This window comes from Thamnophis sirtalis, unplaced genomic scaffold, assembly GCF_051295495.1.
Source record: "Thamnophis sirtalis isolate CommonGarterSnake01/CBP01778 unplaced genomic scaffold, rThaSir2_p1.2 scaffold_3, whole genome shotgun sequence".
Lineage (NCBI taxonomy): Eukaryota > Metazoa > Chordata > Lepidosauria > Squamata > Natricidae > Thamnophis > Thamnophis sirtalis.
The window spans coordinates 158,934,806-158,954,953 of record NW_028261383.1 but is presented as its reverse complement, the minus strand read 5'-3'; positions in this window follow the sequence as shown (position 1 = coordinate 158,954,953).

The following is a 20,148-nucleotide window of genomic DNA, read 5'->3' as shown; positions in this document are numbered from 1 at the left end:
ATTTGTTCCTTTGAAAGATTGATATGGCTGCCCATCTTAAGCAACAACAATTGAAGTTAAAGATTGGAGAATGGCTATCAGATGAAATACTAGATGACCTCATTGATCAGTGCACTCCAGAGACCTTTGATGTGAATTTTGCTTTTTCTTGGAAATTTAAAATTTATTCAAATATGTTCAGAATTGCTGCCCCACAATTTGCTAAATAAATAACTCCCCCCAATAAAACCTTTACATCAGTGATAGATTATACTATCCTATGTATTGAAGAAACAATAAACAAGAAAAGTCCTCTGTGGATGGAAACAGCAGATTAAATGGGTCATACAAGCATTAAATTACATTAAAACATATATTCCGATTCTTAAGTGGAGGGATCAGAGAGCTAATTTACTAATATAGCACCAATCTCTATATAGCTAAATGGATTTTTCTATCAAGCTATGCTTTTCTAGTTATTTGTTTCTTAGCCAAGGAGTCAGTGCATAAACAAGAGCCATTTTTTCTTAAAAAGAAAATTATATTATGTTTAACTTTTGTTCTATATACAAAGCACAGATGCTCTCCATTTTGAGGGGCAATTCCTTTGTTTTTCTCCCTCTTGATTCAAACTATGTTTGTTTTTTTAATCTCCTTGGTCGAAACCTCCAAATATAGATCTACTTATACCATTGGTCTCATCTTACCAATTTGTTGTGACAGAGCACATCCCCCTGAAAGTGAGGCATTGGAGTTTTTTCTATCTTGGGGTGGTCTTATTATTTCCTACTGCATTTTGTCTGGATTAATCCGACACTGCATGGGAATTATGGAGGGTAGAATGGAATATAGTGGAGAGTGGAGTAGAAGGGAAGGGAAAGGAAAGGAAGGGAAGAGAAGATTCTTTATTGGCCAAGTGTGATTGGACACACAAGGAATTTGTCTCTGGTGCATAAATTCTCAGTATATACACAAACAACAAAATGATAAGAACTAATCCCTTACATTCAGTCTATCTCATTAGAGATATGGTATGTTGAACTCATAATTGGGAATTAGTGGAGCACAAATTTTGCACCCGTTTATTCAAATGGGTTTATATTGCGGAGTATTCTGCTAATACATCCTCTTCTGAACCATTCACAAAATATCCAGGGTATTTCACAAGTAGATGCCCTAAATATATCTGGTTTACTGGGGAATGAGTAAGTTTCAATCTCAAGGTGATTGAATGTGATTTCTCAAGATTGGTCAGACAAGAGACAGCAGGAAGTCACGAAGGTCTTATGAATCCTACCACTAAAACAATTGTTAGAATAAGAGGTGTGAAAAGACTCAGAAAGTTTGGCTTTTCCAGGGATATAACTAAGCAAGCAGTTTCTACAAACAGGCCTACAGTCTTCCCTTCCTAGTCACCCTTTAAAGGAGATTTTAATGTAGCGAATTATTTGGCCTAATTACTCTGCAGTTTAGAAATTAACTTTCTCTGCATGCAACAGTATTCTTCTTTTAAAATGACAATGTGCCCAGACATCCTATAATGTAGCTGGCTGGGGAATTCTAGGAGTTGAAGTTCACAGGTTTTAAAGTTGCCAAGGATGGACACCCCTGCCCTAAAGGGACATTCCTAGCAATTTCCATTCCAATTCCTCTTTGGTGGTCTTGAACTTCTCAGGAACTGTATCTCTTCAGCAACGTGGTGCTGCTTAATCCCATCCTTGTCTGCTAGCCATTTCTCTTCCTTTCCCTTCCTTTCCCTTCTCACAGCTTCTTAGTCCATTTTCCCTTTCTCTGTGTGAACCCGTTATCTTTCCTTTTCTCAGACTTAGATTATCAGCCACAAGGTCAGTTTATATGTCTGGGGGTGTGTGTCATGTGACAGGATGGCTGACAGTATTTATTGTGTCCATATATGGGAGCACCCAGAAATTAAGTGGACCCCTGACATTATTGGATTTTGGCTGCCTTTTTAGCAAGTCAAGATTTGTCAGAATATTTCTATGTAAACTCCAGTCACATTAAAATAATTGACTAGGACATGAGTGATAAATTGAAGGGAAATTTCCTTTGAGACTGACAGTATGCATTCTTCTCAGTCACCCTTTACCATAGAAGAAATATGCCATGGCAACTTCTTTTTCCAATGGTGCCTCATACAATTGTTTCAGAGGTGGTGTTCAGCAGGTTCTGACCAGTTCTGGAGAACCGGTAGCAGAAATTGTGAGTAGTTCAGAGAACTGTTAATGCCATCTCTGGCTGGCCCCGCCCCCATCTATTCTCTGCCTCCCGAGTCCTAGCTGATCTGGAGGAAATGGGGATTTTGCAGTAACCTTCCCCTGGAGTGGGGAGGGAATGGAGATTTTACAGTATCCTTCCCCTGCCACGCCCACCAAGCCATGCCCACCAAGCCACACCATGCCCACCAAGCCACACCATGCCCACCAAGCCATGCCCACATAACCGGTAGTAAAATTTGAATCCCACCACTGCATTGCTTCACCTTATTCCCTCTAATTAAGGCAGACTTAATATACTTTTAGATGTACAAGTGTTAAGATGGGATGGGTTTTTTTTTTTTCCAGAGTTGAAGTTGACTTTTGGCCACTGCCTGGGCAAATCCCTGAAGTTTTCTTGTCAAAATTTCAGAAGTGGTTTGCTCTTGGTTTTCTTTTTCCCCTAGGGCTGAGAGAGACCGACTGGACCAAGGTCACCCAGCTGGCTTTGTGCTTAAGGCAGGAGTAGGACTCACAGTCTCCCAGTTTCTAGTCTCTTTAAAGAAACTACTCCAGTCCCATTTCAACACTATCCAAAGGCGACCACAAGTGTGTAAAAATCTGTTTGACTTTAGCTATTCCTAAAGTTCTAGCTCATAGCATCTACTCAGAATCACCCAGCCACCCTGTAGCAATAATATAAAGTATGTCATCATTGCTGTTGTTTTGTAACAATTGTGCTTGTCAATAGTGTGTGTGGGGGGGTGTTTCATCCCTCCTTTTGGCAAACACTGAGGTAACTGCTGCGACAATTTCATGCAAGTATAGTTTCCTGCAGATTCAAAGTTAATGTTCTTTTTAAAAAGTCTCTTGTGTTTTCCGTAGAAGTATATAGCAAGTGACTGCTTGCTCACAGACATTTATATATTACTGGCAAATGCTCCTGAAATTTTGACACCCCAGGCAATTTTCTACAATGCCTCTAGAGGTGGACTAACACTCAGTGAGGTGTCCTTTTTTGGAGTAAATATGTACTTTTAAAGCTTTTGTGCAACTGCGGATAAATGTAAGGATGCCCTTCTTGAACTTTACATCTGGTAACCAACTGGACACAAGCATAGCGTTTTCTCGGCAGGAATATCAAAGGAATTTGCCTTTTCTTTCTTTTGGAATATTTCTTCAACTTCCAAGTTTAACTCCATGGCCTTGGAATTTCCTAGTAGTCTTCCATCCAAGCATTAATCAGGTCAAATCCTGAGATCAACTTATCTTGATGAAGTCATTCATAGTTGTTTGCTAGTAAGTTAGATGGCATATAAATGTAGTAAAGAATAAGATATATAGAATGAAGCCACATAAATTGCCTTCCTCCCTGAAGTGTTTCTACTCATAATCTACATCCAGCAGAATCTAGCCTTGTTTTATATAGAATAAATTCTATAGAATTATAGAATTAGATCCTGGTAATTGGAGCTCTACAGCTTCTGATTGTGGAGGCTTTAATTTTGTTTCTGTAGGTTTTAATGTTAATTACAAAACCCTCACCTGATATTTTTGTGAACATGTCTGCAATCTGTGTTGTGTGTGCCTATTCACAAAATGGCCATGGTGATCCCAAAACACTGATTTCAAATTTTGGTAGGCCCAAGTCATTTTCCTAGGAAACTAAATCAACCCCATTTTTGTGACCTCACAATTACGGTGTATTCTCATCTAGAATTATCCTCTCCAAACCACCTCTGTCTGTTTTTAAATGCCCAAATGTAACAGTCTTAATAAACAATTCACATCCCCCTCATATCATTCACATTTCACTGTTTTAGACCCACATTAACCATAATCTCCATTTTACCTAGTATACAGAAGATCTTGCTCTCCCAGCTTTATTTCTTTAAAACATTTCTATGTATAAATGAATTCAGGCAAAATGCATACATGTCAAACAGTAGAATTATTTCAACATCACAGTTGCTTGCAAGCCATATCAATAACCCAGGCAATTTCCAACAGGCAATAGCTCTAAACAACTGTGACCCGTCAAAACCGCGTTCCACAAAAGCGCGGTCGACGAAATCGCGTATGTGACGTCATCACAGCGCGACGAAAAAGATCGAAAAATTGAAATAAAAATTAAATTACAGCAAGCCGATTCACATAAAGGTAAGGGTTAGGTTTAGGGTTAGGGTTAGGTTAAGGGTTAGGGTTAGGTTTAGAGCGTTAGCGTTACGTTTAGTGTTAGGTTAAGGGTTAGCGTTAGGTTTTTCGTTAGGTTAAGGGTTAGGTTTAGGGTTAGGTTAAGGGTTAGGTTTAGGGTTAGGTTTAGGGTTAGGTTTGGGGGGGTTAGGGTAAGGTTTTCGCTTTATTTTTACATTTTTCGATCTTTTTCGTCGCGCTGTGATGACGTCACATACGCGATTTCGTTGACCGCGCTTTTGTCTACCGCGGTTTTGTGGTAGAACCCTAAACAACATTGTATTGCATAAAACTTTTCCATCTGTATTTTAGGAGAAACCCGAAGTCCATGAATTTGTGGTCTTCGCATCTTGGGAATTAATCTCTCTAAAAAAACGGATGACCTGTGTAGAAACCCCATTTCCTAATTTGTCATGCTTCAGAGCGAACAATTAGGTTTTCGTCTAGCTGGATCACTACCAAAAGTACGCTGGGGAAATGCAGCTAAAGGAACACCTTGCGAGCCACCTGTGTGGCTTTAGCATTAACTTCAATTTAATCTGCCGTCTTTTCCACGATTTCTTAGGCAAAGGTCGCCTTCAATAGAATGCCATTTGTTTTCGAGTGAAAGTGCAGAAGATTGGAACATATGCCCCGCTCAAAGACTTGTGAGCTGCAAAAGTGATGTGACTATTTCTAGTCCTGAATGTAAATATTTTTGTCTTCCCCAAATTTAAAATGGAAAAAAAAGGTAAAAGTTTCAAAGCTGCCATCTGCTGAGCAACCTCAGCCTTCGAGATATTTGCAAGGATGGGATTAAAACAAATAAAAAGCAGGCTAAGATGCTAGACTACAAACCAGGAGATCCTGAGATCAAATCCTCCACTAGGCATGAAAGGCACCTGGGAGACTTTGGGTCAGTCACTCTCTCTTAGACCAACCTTAGTCTCACAGGGTGGTTGTTTTGGGGAATATACCGTATTTTTTAGAGTATAAGATGCAACTCCCCCCCCCCATAAAAGAGCATGAAAATGTTGGTGCATCTTATACACCGAATACAGCCATTTTTGGCCTCCCGGAGCCCCGCCCCTACATCCCATTTTTGTGGACAATGGGCCATTTTTCGCAAAAAACGGGGGCATTTTGCCTCCCCCCCCCCAGCCCTGCTGAACCCTGCAGAGTGCTGCTGGGGACTGGGGAGGACAAAAACTTTTTTTCTTACTTACCTCTTTGAAATCTTGGTGCGTCTTATACGTCAGTGTGTCTTATAGTCCGAAAAATACCGTAAGAGGAGGGAGCTTAAAGATATATATATGCCACCTTAAGTGACCAAAATAAAGGCGGGATAAAAGTCAAATACAGGTAGTCCTCAAGTTACGACCACAAAATTTCTGTTGCTAAGTGAGACATTTGTTAAGTGAGTGCTGCCCCATTTTATGACCTTTCTTGGCACAGTGGTTAAATGAATCACTGTAGTTGGTAATTAGTAACACGATCATTAAGCGAATCTGGCTTCCCCGTCAATTTTGCTGGTCAGAAGGTTGCAAAAGGGGATCACATGACCTTGGGACACAGCAACGGTCATAAGTATGAACTGGTTGCCAAGCACCTGAACTTTGATCACATGACCATGGGGATGCTGCCAAGGTCGTAAGTGTGAAAAACGATCACGTCGCTTTTTTCGGTGCCGTTGTAACTTTGAACGGTCACTAAATGAACTGTTGTAAGTCAAGGATGAGCTGTAAACCAATAAAAGGCCATATATTATTTATATTAGAGTTAAGATTGGCATGGAGAGCAAAGTAACTTAAAAAACAACGCTGAGAATTGTTGGAGGTTTTTAGTATAGAGAAGGAAATGGTGTCTGATATTTCTTCAGGCGCTTCCAAAACCTTCCATATTGGGCTGCTGTTTTCTTGTACTGGAGTATAAGTGAATAAGGGCTCTTGAGGTATGAGGAATTCTGGCCAAAACCAGCTGCTGTGGCTCTTGGCCAGGCTGTTCCTGAGAATTAAAAAAAGAAACCCAGAAGGGGTGGGAGTCTAAAAACATATACAACTTCCCTCCACAGTTTTGTAGCAAATCAGAGATCCTGAAATCTGGTTGCTTCACAACACGCCGAGAATCATGTGCAGCAGCGGAGGCGAAGCAGCAGGCTGATTTCCCCCGTTCCGATGTAAGTAAAAGAGTGAAAAATTTGTGTCGCGTATAGCAAAAGGTCCTGGCAAGGTTTTGCCGGAAGTAATGCGAATGTAGTAACAAACTATTTTTGTCTGGCATTGATCAACTGATGTAAACGTGTGCACGTTTGTCTTTTAAGTTTCCACCGGCAAGATTAGAATCGATCGAAGATATTTGGCTGCTCGAGGCAAAGGGCAGAGACTAATTTGTGCCTCAGTCCCCACTTCCCATGAAAATAAGAAACCTATTAGACAAGCTATTAAGCCAAGAATAAGCAATTAGTTTTCCCGAAGGACCACATGAGAAACTGGGATTATTGCAGAGGGCTGAACCAATAAGGCTGTGAAGGTGTGAGGGCTTGAATGCATGCACAGACATAAATTGAAAATAAATAAATAGTTGCCTTCAAAATAATAGCAAACCTTGCAGGCCAGATAGAGATAGACTAAGGGTCAGATGTGGCCAGTATTGCTTAGTATTTTGGTGTAGAACTGTCTTCTCCTCTGACCCTGAGAACAAGGAGAGGCAAATCACCTTTCAAAGCCATTTCCCCAACCTCTGTTGGTAGGCAGGCAGAATGGAAGATGAGGATTTGGCCAAGTTTCCTGAGTGAAATGGCTTGAGACTAGGGTAGACTTCACTAGCAGTGTAAGGATCAGTACGTTTTCTTTCTTCAATTGGCAGCCTGGTCATAGTAGACCCTTCCCTAAGGCCTGGGCCTAGAGATGGCACTTGGCAAGCTTTTATATACGGCTTGGACACAAGCAGCCGGAGCAGATGGAAGTAAGCTTACTACACATCTCAGCCATTGTCCTGACTGGTTTATGAAGAAGTCCAGGAAAGTAGGGCAGACCCACAGAAGCGAATGCGGGTTTAGCCCCCTGTCACAACTTGCGTCCCTGAGGCCCATGCATGGCAGTGGGCTTGCGCAGGTAAAAGAAGAGAAAATGGAAACAACTAAAATCATATTAATAAAGAATATTTTCTTTCTCTTTCTTTCTTTCTTTCTTTCTTTCTTTCTTTCTTTCTTTCTTTCTTCTTTCTTTCTTTCTTTCTTTCTTTCCTTCCTTCCTTCCTTCCTTCCTTCCTTCCTTATTTATTTATTTTGTCAAGCACGTATAAGATAACATATAAGTATAAACATGATTATCAATACAGGAAATGGATACGAATAAATGGGGACAGTAGGACAAGGACGGTTGGTGGGCTTATGCATGCCCCTACTGACCTCTTAGAAATGGGGTGAGGTCCATGGTAGACAGTTTAAGGTTGAAGCTGTGGGGGTTTGAGGATGTAACAATGGAGTCAGGTAGTGCATTCTAGGTGTTGACCACTTTGTTGCTGAAGTCGTATTGTCTGCAATCGATTTTGGAGCGGTTCATTTGTAGCACAGGATTGATATGAAGGGGTCCTTGGTGGTCTCTGAGCTTGCCATATTCTTTGTCCTCATTTAGCTACTTTAAAAAATGGTAGATTCTAGACCCAGCCAGGACCCACATATTTATTTCCTAGAAAGGGAAGTGCGGAGGGAATCTTCCCACCCTACTTCATCCCCCAGGATGCTTACCCAACACCTCAACTCCATTTGCCTTTTTTCTCTAGACAGATGGGTATATTTCCAAACAAAGAAGGCGTCATCTGCACATCGTGTTTATTTTCTAGAAGTGGCTAGAGAGGCCCCCGAGGGTTCCTAGAGGGTTAGTAAGTTTCTATTTCAGATTTTGTTTTTTTTAATTAAAATATAAAATCAGCGCAGGGAGCTTGATGGGTACCGAGGAAGTTATTGCAGGCAAACGCATGGATCCCGTTTCCTGCCCCATGGAAATTTTGCAGGAGGGATTGGACTGGACTAAAGGAATCTGTTATTGCACCTGTTGCCCGGCAGATGGCGCCATTACATTACACTGTACAATTTCCCTATACAGTGCAAGCAATATAGGGAAATTGTGCAGGGAGATCCGCCCCCAGAACAAAACAGGGACATTGCCTTCCTGCTCACTCTGTCCTCCCTCTCCAAGCACATCTTCTCTCCCCCTCTTAATTAAATATGGTTTTAATAATGTGGAATGTGTTTGCTGTATACATGTCAGCGTGTTGAAGTCCAAAGAACCAGCAAGCCTGACATGTGGTAAACATTACAGTGAGTCTGTTTGGTTCTCGGAAGGAGGATGAGGGGTCCAACCGCACTGCCATCCCGTTTTTGTTTTTGCGGCTCTCTGAAACCTGATCCCCCAAGCCCGGCAGCTGTTGCTGAAGGCAGGGACCACCCCTCTGAAGTCTGTAGCCCTTGACGCCCGAACACTCCTTATTCCACCCTCCTCCCCATCCCGATCTCTAGTGTTTTGCCATCGCCTTGCCAATTGCGTGCTTAGCGAGACTATTTATAACCTTCAGATGCATCTATTTTTACCCACGCTCTCTTTGTGCCAGGGATGCTCGCTGGGCATTGCTGATCCAAAGCTGGACATGGCAATACTCTGGGATGGTAGACCACATGGGCATCCAGTCCACTTGGCTGTGGACACAAGAAATCTTTTGAAAAGGGTGTACCTACCGGGAAAAAATCAACACTAATTTTATCCTCATTTTTTTAATCTACGTATGCACCCTTCATCCCTCTCATTCTCTGCAGCCATCTCAGGCTTGGTTGGATTCCTTTGCTTTGTGAGAGGATGCAGTTCCTGGGGCTTTCCCCTTATTTGGCAATTTCTCTTCTGGAGCCTAAGGCAGTTAGATCTCAAGACAGGCGCAGTTCTGCTATGTTTCATTGAATCATAGTGTGCCAGTCAAGATTCTTCTAAAGATGAATTGAGGGTTGGGGTGGGGATCGATCACAATAAACATTGGAGTGGTGGTGGTGGGGGGGCAGGAAGGGATCTTTAATGCACAAACATTCTTGCATATAATTTAGACAAATGTAAATATAGATGGCATGCTATTCTATCACTTCAGCCTGCTCTGCTCCTACGTTTTTCTTCAGTCCAAACTGAAGATCCCACTTCTCAAGTGAGGATCTCTTGTTCATTAGCTGCAGAGGTGGTATTCAGTAGGTTCTGACCAGTTCTGGAGAACCGGTAGCAGACATTTTGAGTAGTTCTGAGAACCGGTAAATACCACCTCTGACTGACCTCGCCCCCATCTATTCTTGCCTTCCGAATCCCAGCTGATCGGGAAGAAATGGGGATTTTGCAGTAACCTTCCCCTACCACACCCACCAAGCCACGCCATCCCCACCAAGCCACGCCCACATAATCTGTAGTAAGAAAATTTGAACCCCACCACTAATTAGCTGGATCCTGTTTTAATAGAGCACATAAAATAATTGTTAACCTGACCCTGCCTATACAAAAATGGCCCAACACCCAAACCTAAGGTGACCAGACGTCCCGCTTTTGGTGGGACAGTCCCGCTTTTCAACAATTTGTCCTGTGTCCCGCTGCATTTTTAAAAAGTCCCAATTTATAGATGGGCTTTGCAATACTTGCAATGAGGGTTTTTACCCAGGGGTGCATCCGGCTTTTCTAAATGCCCTGGAGGCTCCCAGCTGTTTCACCCTCAGCGTCCAGGCTGTGGCTGCTCCATCCCTGGAGGGAGATGCAGATGAGGGGGCGGGCTGAGTGCTCTCAGCCCCAGTGCGACGCCCCTCCCAGCTTGGCCCCGTACATGCCTGGAGCGGAGGTCCCCGCAGAAGGTAGGGCGTTGCAGCCCGCCACGGCAATTGCAACAAGCCCGCCGGCTTCCCTGGGCAGCACGGCCACCCTGCTCCCTGCTTGAAACAGCTTCGATCAGGGCAGCTCTGCCTCGCCTTCCGACAAAGAGGCAGCCGGCGCCCGGGAGCTTTGCTTCGGAAGGAAGAGGGGCCGGCAGAGCAGGTGGGCCACGCCCAGGGAAGGAGCCGAGCCCGGGGTCGCAGCCTGCGGGGCTTTTACAAGACAAGGACAATAAAAGGTGCCCTTCTCTTCCCTTCCTCCCTTTCCCCTTCCTCCCTTTCGCCTCCCTCCCCTCTTTCCTTCCCTCCCGTCTTACCTTCCCTCCCGTCTTTCCTTCCTTCCTTCCTTCCTTCCTTCCTTCCTTCCTTCCTTCTCCTCCCCTTCCTCCAGCCCAGAGGAGAAGCAGCTGCTTCTGGAACTTCTTGAGAAGTTTCCTTGCCTGCTTTTCTCCTTCTCAAATGCCTTCCGATGACTGGCCAAGCTCTCCTCCCCGGAGTCTCTTTCTTCTGCCTGGGAATGGAATGGGGGGTGGTGGTTATTGATTAAAACTTTTGCCACCAAGTGCTGCGGCTGAGGTGAAGCCGCCAAGCTCCCGCTGGCACCCCCGCCCGTGGCAGCAGTGCCTCCCCCTCTGCTCGGGGCACCTGAGCTGGGCACCGCATTACCCCTGCCCCCTCCTCCTCCGCCGTGCTTTTGAGGAGCCATGAGGCGGCGGGAGCCAGTAGGAAGGTGGCGGAGGGGGTGGGAGCAGAAAACAAAAGGCCCCATGGCTTCTCAAAAACACGGCGGAGGAGGCGGCAGCGGCGGCAGGGGTAACGCAGTGCCCAGCTCAGGTGCTCCGAGCAGAGGGGGAGGGAGGCGGCACCTCAGCCACAGCGCCGGGCAGCAAAATTTTTAATCAAGAACACACCGCCCCCCCCCCTGTCAATGGTGTCCTGCTTAACCAATTTTAAAATCTGGTCACTTTATCCAACCGGAAGTCCGTTCCTGAAAGTCTGGTTTGCGCATTGGGTTGTTTTTCACCCTCTGGAAGGCCGTAATTCTGATTTTCTCCCTCCGGAGGCTTTGGGAACAGACCTCTGGGTTGCAGTAGAGCTGTTTTTCACCCTCTGGAAAGCCTCCAGAGGGCGAAAAATGGCCGAAAATGAAGGCCGAAGTCAGCTGGCCAGCGTGCGCATGAGCACTGGAGCTGACAGTGCAATGCCTGCAGTTCATTAAAAGAGAAACTGTAAAACTATCAAAACAACTTTCCCCTTGCTTGACCAGCTGTGGTGGGGGGAGGCAAGGCACAAGTTAAATAGCTACAACATGGCATAGAAAACGTCTATAGGTAGTCCTTGACTTACAACCACAATTGAGCCCAAAATTACCATTGGTGAGCGAGACAGTTGTTAGCTGAATTTTGCCTCATTTTACAACCTTTCTTGCCATAGTTGTTAAGTGAATCACTGCAGTTGTTAAGTTAGTAAACACAGTTGTTAAGTGAATCTGGCTTCTCCATTGACTTTACTTCTTAGAACGTCGCAAAAGTTGATTACATGACCCTAGGACACTGCAGCCGTCATAAATATGAGTCCATCGCCAAGCATCCTAATTTTGATCATGTTATCACGGACATGCTGGAACGGTTGTGTGAAAAACAATCATGTCCCTTTTTTTCAATGCCTCTGTAACTTTGAACAGTCACTACATGAACGGTCATAAGTCAAGGACTACCTGTATCTTGCTCCGTTTTTCAAATGTACTGGAGCAAAAAGAGAAGACAAATAGATGCAGCTTTCAAAACAGATAGGCTTGGAACCGGTAAGAGAAGCCTTCTGGAAGGAAACTGGGAAGGGATCAGTCAATGTTACTGCTTGGAAATGTTTTGGCTGAACTGTTCTTGAGGGCAGCCAATGCAATGAAGGCAGTGAAACATCCCCCTCCTCCATTCCTTCTCGGATTACGCAATCCACGCGCCGGGCTCTTAAGAGTGTAAGAGAATGGCTGGGCTCTGATATAACCGGGGACACAAAATGGCTAACCGATGAATTTTCCCTATTTGGGATTTCGCACATCAGGCTGATTGTGTGGGCATTATCAGTATTCTGTCCTTGCATCCTCCTGTGGTACAGATGTGTTAATGGACAGTTTATGCCTAAAGTGTAAAGAGACAGCATAAAAAGAGAGAGAGAGAGAGAGCCTGGTGTGATATTTATGTCATATTGGGCCTTCTAGGCAGGGAAAATAAAACAATTTTTTTAAAGGTAGCAAAATGGAGGGTCAAAGTAATAACACTGGTGGAAAATCCACAGTATGTAAATTAGACAAAGCAGATGATTTGGCCAAAGCAGGGGTGTCAATCTGGATTTCTTAGAGGGTCGGATCAGCATTGTAGTTCTCCTCTGAGGGCCAGCGGGGGGGGGGCAGAGAGTGGGGGAGACAGGACAGATGCCTCCTGCAGCACCCTGCCAGCCAAAATGCGTGGCCCCCTCTGCCCCATTTTTGGCCCCCACGTGGCCCACGTTTGGCTGGCAGAGTGCTGCAGGAGGCCAGGGAGGCTGAAAACGGGCCACACAGGGGCCTCATAGGGCTTCCATGTGGCCCATTTTTGGCCAGAAGAGTGCTGCAGGAGGCCGTGATGGTCAAAAATGGTCCGCGGGGTGGCCACACGCTCCCCTCCACAGCTCATTTTGGTCGGCAGAGGCACTGCAGGCTAATCCTTTGATATTTCCAGGCCGCCCCTGTGGACCAGATTTAAGCACCCCACGAGGCGGATCCAGACTGCCGGCCTTGAGTTTGACACACACACACACCCCCCGGTTTAAAGAGACAGTGTAAACTTTGTGACAGGGATTTGAATCTGAGTCTCTTTCCCATTTCCATGAGTCTCCCCTGCCAGGTCCCACAAGCCAGCCATCACCCAAATGTGAGAAAGAAGAGACTTCTCTTTCCTTGCTCCCATGCTTAAGCTTGCAGTGACAGTTTTAATCTGCATTAGGGATTAGAGTTACCAATTTCAGACTCCTCAGCACTGGAGATGGCAGCATGGTTAGATCTGTCTGGTTCTGCCTCACGCTCTTGGTACCAATGAACTCTTTGCTTCTTGAATGAACTTCATTTCCCATCGGCCACAGATTCTGCCTCATCCTTTTGAAACAGCGCCAGCACTAGCACTCCTTCCCCGGGGTTGCTCTGAGTCCCAGTTGCTTGAAAGTGCTCAGTTGCCTATTGAGCTCCTCAAGAGCAAGAATCACCAAAGGGAAAGAATAAACAGATCCCAAAGTCCATTGGATTGCCACCGTTCTAGCTCATTTAGGAGGCTACCTAGGGACAGTCAAATGTGCAGGACCAAAACAGACTTTTTTGTTCCCAAAAAGGAGGATAGGTCAGTGATGGCGAACCTTTTCGGCACAGAGTGCTGAAAAGGGAGCATTTCGTGCGCACTCTTCTGGGCCACAACCAGGAAGAGCAGCTGCCCAGCGGGCATGCGCGCACCGGAAAATGCACTTCTGGTTTCCTGTGCACATGCGCACCAGCCAGCAAGTCTTCTAGTTACTGCCGTGTATGCACATGCGCTAATCAGCTGGTCAGTACGCACACTCATGGCAGAAAATGGAAGACCAGCTCTTCCGGTTTCTGGCACTGCCACATGCACAAAGGCCAGCTGATCATCGTGTGCGCATGCATGCCAAAAACCCAGAAGAGGAATGCGAGATGCCACGCGTGCCAGCAACATGGCTCTGTGTGCTGCTTTGGGCACATGTGCCATAGGTTCGCCATCACCGGGATCAGTGATTGTGAGGCTGGAACTGGAAAGCATGTCCTTCAGCTTTAAGTCTGAGAAATGTAGAAGTAGAGTAACTTCTATTCAGCATGTATTGAGCAGAAATGCAAAATTCTACGTTTTTAAGCAGGTTGGAGAGGGATACAACACACTAATTTTAAAAAGGAAAAGCACCTCGCCCGGCAACCCCCCACCACACCCAACCCAACCCATACAAAATTGAATTGAAATATAGCTTGCATTTTCATCAAGGTTTTGTTAAAATAGAAAGTCACTGAATGTTCATTCATCATGAATGATCCCATCTGGAACATGAGAGGTCAGCATTTATTCATCAAATCTAATACTATATTCAGGCAGCAGCTTTACAGGATCTTGCACACAGTGCTCTTTCCAACCATCTGCTCTCCTTTTCCTTCCTTTCAAGGGGGAGAAGGGTTGAATTCGATCTGGATTCTTCTGAAAGGAAATCATGTGGCCCCAAGTAGGTTAAATAGAGTCTACGGCCAAAGAAAACACAAAAAACCATCCTGCATTTATGGTTAAGAAAAATTGGAACTGGAAAAATAATGCTAGTGTTACTATTGTATTGTTCAGCAGTTAATTAACTTTCCCTAGTCTGGCATTTTTAGAGATGCTGGACTATATTTTCAGTACCCCAGCCAGTGTGTTTCGGGTGGGAATTGCCAGTTGATTAGAAGTCAAGTAGGGCACAACATTGAGGGAAAGACAAGGAGGGGTGGGCTTCAAAAATTGCAGCAATGGGTTTGCTGCCCTGTTGCTGGGTGGGCGTGGCCATAGTGGGCATGGCCTAGTCAATCTCCTGTACGGCGGTGGTGGGGATTTTTCACCATCCCCAGGCTCTGGAGGCTTTCCTCGAGTCTCCAGGAGGGCAAAAACTCCTTCCCCTGGGCTCCGGAGGTCCGAAAGAGGCCTGTTTCTGGACTTCCGGAACCTCCAGTAGGCCCATTCCCCCCCTTTCCGAGCCTCCATGTGGGTCCTGCACTTACCTGGCATGATGAACGGGCCATGTGGGGACTCCTGGGAGGGGAGTGGTGGGCATGGCCAGCCAGGGGTGGCATTTGGGAGTTCGCCGGACTGGACAGAATCCTAGCTAGAGGATTGCCCGAACCTGTGCGAACCTCCAGCAGCCCACCCCTGAAGATGAGGTAGCGTTTATTGGCACAGAGCAAAGCAGAAAAGAGTGAACTGTGCCTAAGCTGGCATTAGATGAGTTTCAGTCAGGAGCAAGGAACTGCAGCTTGCATAAAACAGTAAGCACACCAGAGTGTAAGTGTAATTGTAAAACAGAACAGATAGATGGCCATCACACACAAATGGCTAGAGCTTCTTTGTAGGGATTCTGGGTATTTTTTCCTTGAGAGGCTTACTTGAGGACATATGTAACATTTTTCAACGGGGGTGGTGGGGGTAATGATGCTATCAATTACTAGCAGACAAGTCCCGAAGGCTACAAAAAGGGGGACTTGGGAGATTGCATCCTGGTTACGTACTCCAACGAGGTTTCATGAACTTAAGAAAATGGAAGGACTCTACAAATAGAAACAGGCCTCTTTGGCATATGCGTGTGTTCCTGATAATATGTGGGTGTTTGAAGATGAATGCGTTATTTTCCCTTACAGACAAAAATCTGATGCAATGAAAAATAATAAGAGCCAACAGCTTTATTTTTTTTAAAAAAAATCAATCTCTGCCAACCCTTTTGCACCAGCCTGTCAGTAAAAGTATTTTCCCCAGATCTGAGGACATTTGTAAGATGGGGCAGAATAAACGTAGAACATACTACAAGAACAAAGCTTACATCTGAATGCAGAACAATTAGCACCAGATAACCTTTCTTCACTGAATTACAATACCCATCCCATGAGTCTGCACAAAGCTTTACTGACATGAAAATTGCTTCTCCCTTTGCTGATCCCTAATCTTTCTCTATTGCTTCTGTTCTGACTGCTGCTGAATATCGATGGTAAATATCAGCATGCTGCTCATAAGAGACACCCGCAGGATTCCAGTGTCCATCAAAATCAAAATGTCAGCATTGTGAAATCACAACATAAGCACCACTCCTACCGTGTTTCCCCGAAAATAAGATATAGGGTCTTATTTTCTTTTGACCCCCCGAAATAAGCACTTGGCCTTATTTTCAGGGAGGTGTTATTATTTTTGAGGGGCACGAGGCGGCGAGTGTGGTCACCTCATGGCTGCTGCTGTGTTGCAATATTTTCAGGGAGGGCTTATTTTAGCGCAAGCGCTCAAAAGCGCAATTGGGCTCATAATCCGGGGAGGTCTTATTTTCAGGGAAACAGGGTATTCCTAGGTGACATCACAGCACATATATAAAAGGGGTGGAGCTTGTATCACAATGGAGGCACTAGTAATTTCAGCATTTGCCACAGCCTTTCCTGTCACCCCATGGCCCCTTTGGAACAGGTTGGTTTGAACTGCCAATTACCTCCCAAAGACCCATTAGATCGCACAGGGTCGGCCTCCTCCGGGTTCCGTCTACTAGCCAATGCCATCTGGCTACGACCCAGGGGAGGGCCTTCTCTGTTGCAGCTCCGGCCCTTTGGAACGAACTCCCCGCAGAGATTCGGACCCTCACCTCTCTCCAGGCCCTCTGAAAAGCCATTAAAACCTGGCTGTGTCGGCAGGCCTGGGGTTGATGAGCTCCCTTCCCCTCTCGTCAGGTGCGGTTGTTGGCTATCTTAAATGCTTGTCTTGTATTTGTGTGTTCCCTTTCCCGTTTTGAGTTGTTCGCCGCCCTGAGTCCCTGTAGGGAATAGGGCAGCATATAAATAAAACACATCTCAATCTCAATCTCAACTCGCTGGCCTTCTCAGGCAGCCCTTAAGAGCCAATGGTTTGCCTGGACATGGGTGTCAGGTGGTTTGCCTGAAGATGGGTGTCAGGTGGTTAACTGAACCCATGAAATTTGGTTTTCTTGGTTGTTATTTTATGCTTTTTAAATTTGTTTGTTACTGCTTGGTGTTGATATTTTCAATTCTGTCAGAGGACTGGCCATATAAGAGACTTAAAACAGATAATATGTTCTTATAACTCGCCCTCTGGCACTGGTGGGTTGCAGGCGGTAGGCCCAGGTACGGGCGTACCGGAGCCTGCCCAGAGCACCGGGTACCGTTCCGGTCCAGTGCTCCGGAGGGTCGGGTGGCCCACCTGAGCTCCTTACCTGTCCTTTAAGCCTTTGGCGCTTCTGCGCATGCACATGGCATTCGCTGGCTGGGGAATTCTGGGAGTTGAAGTCCAGACATCTTCAAGTTGACAAGGTTGAGAAACACTGCTCTAGAAGTTGTGGATGCTCCAACACAGGAGGTTTTAAAGAAGAGACTGGACAACCATTTGTCTGAAATGGTATGGAGTTTCTTACTTGAACAAGGGGTTGGATTAGAAGACCTCCAAGGTCCCTTCCAACTCTGTTATTCTGTTAGATAGGAAGGGAACTGGTATTTTAAGCTAAATGGTTGCTTAAACCTGTTTCATTAAGATGGCAGGTGAATCAAAGGGATATGGCCAGAAAATACATTGTTGGGCCATGTTTGTCCTCTTGATTAGTTGTAAGTGGACCCCCCCTACTTGGCTTGGCAGTGGAGAACTGCTCCTGTTTTAAAAGAGCTATAATTCAACCTTAGTGCAATTTGTGTTCACCTGCAAAAGTGCCCTAATACTAGCATCAAGAAGGCTGCAAAATCCACTTGAAGTGCTACTTGGCTAGACAGAGCCCTGTATGCGTTTGAAGCACCATCCAATGCTCTTTGTTCCTCCTCCCCTACTCACTGAAACTTGCATTATAAGGAACCACGTAAGTTATTCATCTAGCCCACATTTTCCACTTTTAACTGGCAGAGGTTTGTTGAAAGAAATGTCCTTTTGGGTTCAGCTCCAAGTGGGGAAGACGACACTGGAGACATGGAGGCTGCTTGGAAAGATGGTTTATTGTTGGACAGGGCCACATGGCTTGAGCCCTGTACAGAAAAGGTGATCGCATGTTTCAATGTAGGTGAAGAAGAAGAGAAGGGCTGAGGGAGGGGCTTGCTAGACTTTTTATACCCTGTTTAGTCCCACCTCTCTGTTTCCTGTTCCTGTGTAAGAAATGTATTCTGACTGGTTATCAGACTCCCATGGTGCCATGCAGGGGGCTACTCTCTAGGCTGTGATGAGTTCTCAGTTGCCTTGTGGTCAGTTGAGTAATATCCCTTCCCCCTACAGCTGCAGTGAGGAGAAGTCTTTATTATGTAAAGTGGGCTAGCCTGGCCATCTTAATGGCCCATTAGCTGGGGATGGGCAGAAAGCTATAGGCAACTGTTGTCTTTTAAAACATGTTTCTTTTCACATCCAGAGAAATATTCTGCCTTTTCAATATTTCCTAGGATATTTCATTTTTCTGGGAGAGGGCTGGATGATAACTTCCCACAGGTTCTTCAAGCTCTCCAGAAAATCAGCCCCCCCCCCCACCTTCCATTCTTTGCCATAAAGTACCTCACAAGGCCACTTTCCCTGAACGAGGCCACGATCTGTCTTTGCCTTAAGTTTCAACTTGCACACAGCTCTACAGACAGTAAGATTACAGATCCCGCCCTTCACCCGTTTCCCCGTTCCTTCTAGCCCTCCACTCGGTCCAAAAAGGCAACTTTCGTTGCCTCATCCCACAAGTGCAAACTTTTGAGACCGACTAAGCTTCCTCGGCCCGGTTTGCGGTGTGAATGTGAGGCGCCCTGAGCTCAGCAAATGTAGCAGGCCGTTCCCGTTTGCAGACGCTTCTTAAAACTTCGGCGGTGGAGCTGGCCTGGATAACTTCCCGGCCGCAGCGATCGTATTTCTCTTTCCAGACTGTCCCTCCTCCATCCCTCCCTCCTTGCAAGCGGGATCGCCGTTATTGCGGCGCCTGGTGCCTTGGATCAAGTTGGCCGCGGATGGGGTGGGGCAACGCGTGAGTTGATGACTGTAGCAGTGAGAGAGGCGAACAACAACAACGGCGATGGCCTCCCCTTTTCTCCACAGTTGACAGAATAACGCTGTGGCGGCGGCGGCGAAGAAGAGAGAAAATAATAAATATCTTATTAGAAGTCTCCTAGAAGCCCAGTGGCAAGGACAGCTGCAAAGATGCGGCTCGCGCCAAATCCCGGCCTGACCTAACTCGCGCTATGATTGGACAAGACGCGGCGACTTTTTCCAAGCTCGGGAACGTTTTGTAAGAGAAGCGGGGTGAAGCCGAGAGCGGGCGGCCAGGCTTTAATTTCAGCCGAGAGTCGTTTTCTTCTTCCTTCTTGGAATGTATTTCGAAACCTAGTCCCAGATCCAACATTACAAGTGCTGGAACAGAAATACGCATGTATTTATTTCGATGCCCGTCGCCAAGTACATATGGAAGCGGAGTGAGGCGAACGAACAAAGCCCATAGATTTTGTCTGCTTTGAGATTTGGCCAGGATTGCATTCAAGTGGAGAGGACAACATTTTTTCCCCTCTATGTCTCTCGTTGGAGCGTGTTTTGAACTGCCCTCTCCCCTCCACAGCCGAGCTGTGCAGTATGAACATTTTTTAAAAAATGGGGATACAGACTGCACTTTTTGTCACTCTTTCCAAATCTCACGCAATTAAACTGGTTCCCACGGGAGAGTGTTTTGCATTGTAGGGATACCAACAATGCCTTTAAAAGGGAGAAGAAAATGCTGCACAGCTGCAATTTGTGTAGTGTGTATTGGAGAGAGTTTTGCCTCTTCTGTTTGGCTAGCAAGTAAAAATTGTAGCATTACTACCTAATGTTCTCTCTTCTGTTGTATTTGGGGCAATTCATCACCAATTTTAAGCTTTGTTCTTTCAACTAAAATTCAGGATAATACAATGGTTTCAGTAAACTGGCATTGAAAAAGTATTTTGAAATTGAGAGACAAGTGCAATGATAAAGGTGTTGGATAGGTCATCAAAAGATCTTGGTTTTAGTGCTGCCTGAACTTCAGGCCAATCCCTGCCTTATCCCAACCTATTAAATAGACGTTGTGGTGAAAAATGAGCAGGAAGCACTACAAAAAGCCTCCTGAGCTCCTGAACAAATACAGACTATAAACCTCACAAGTAAATATAATGATAAT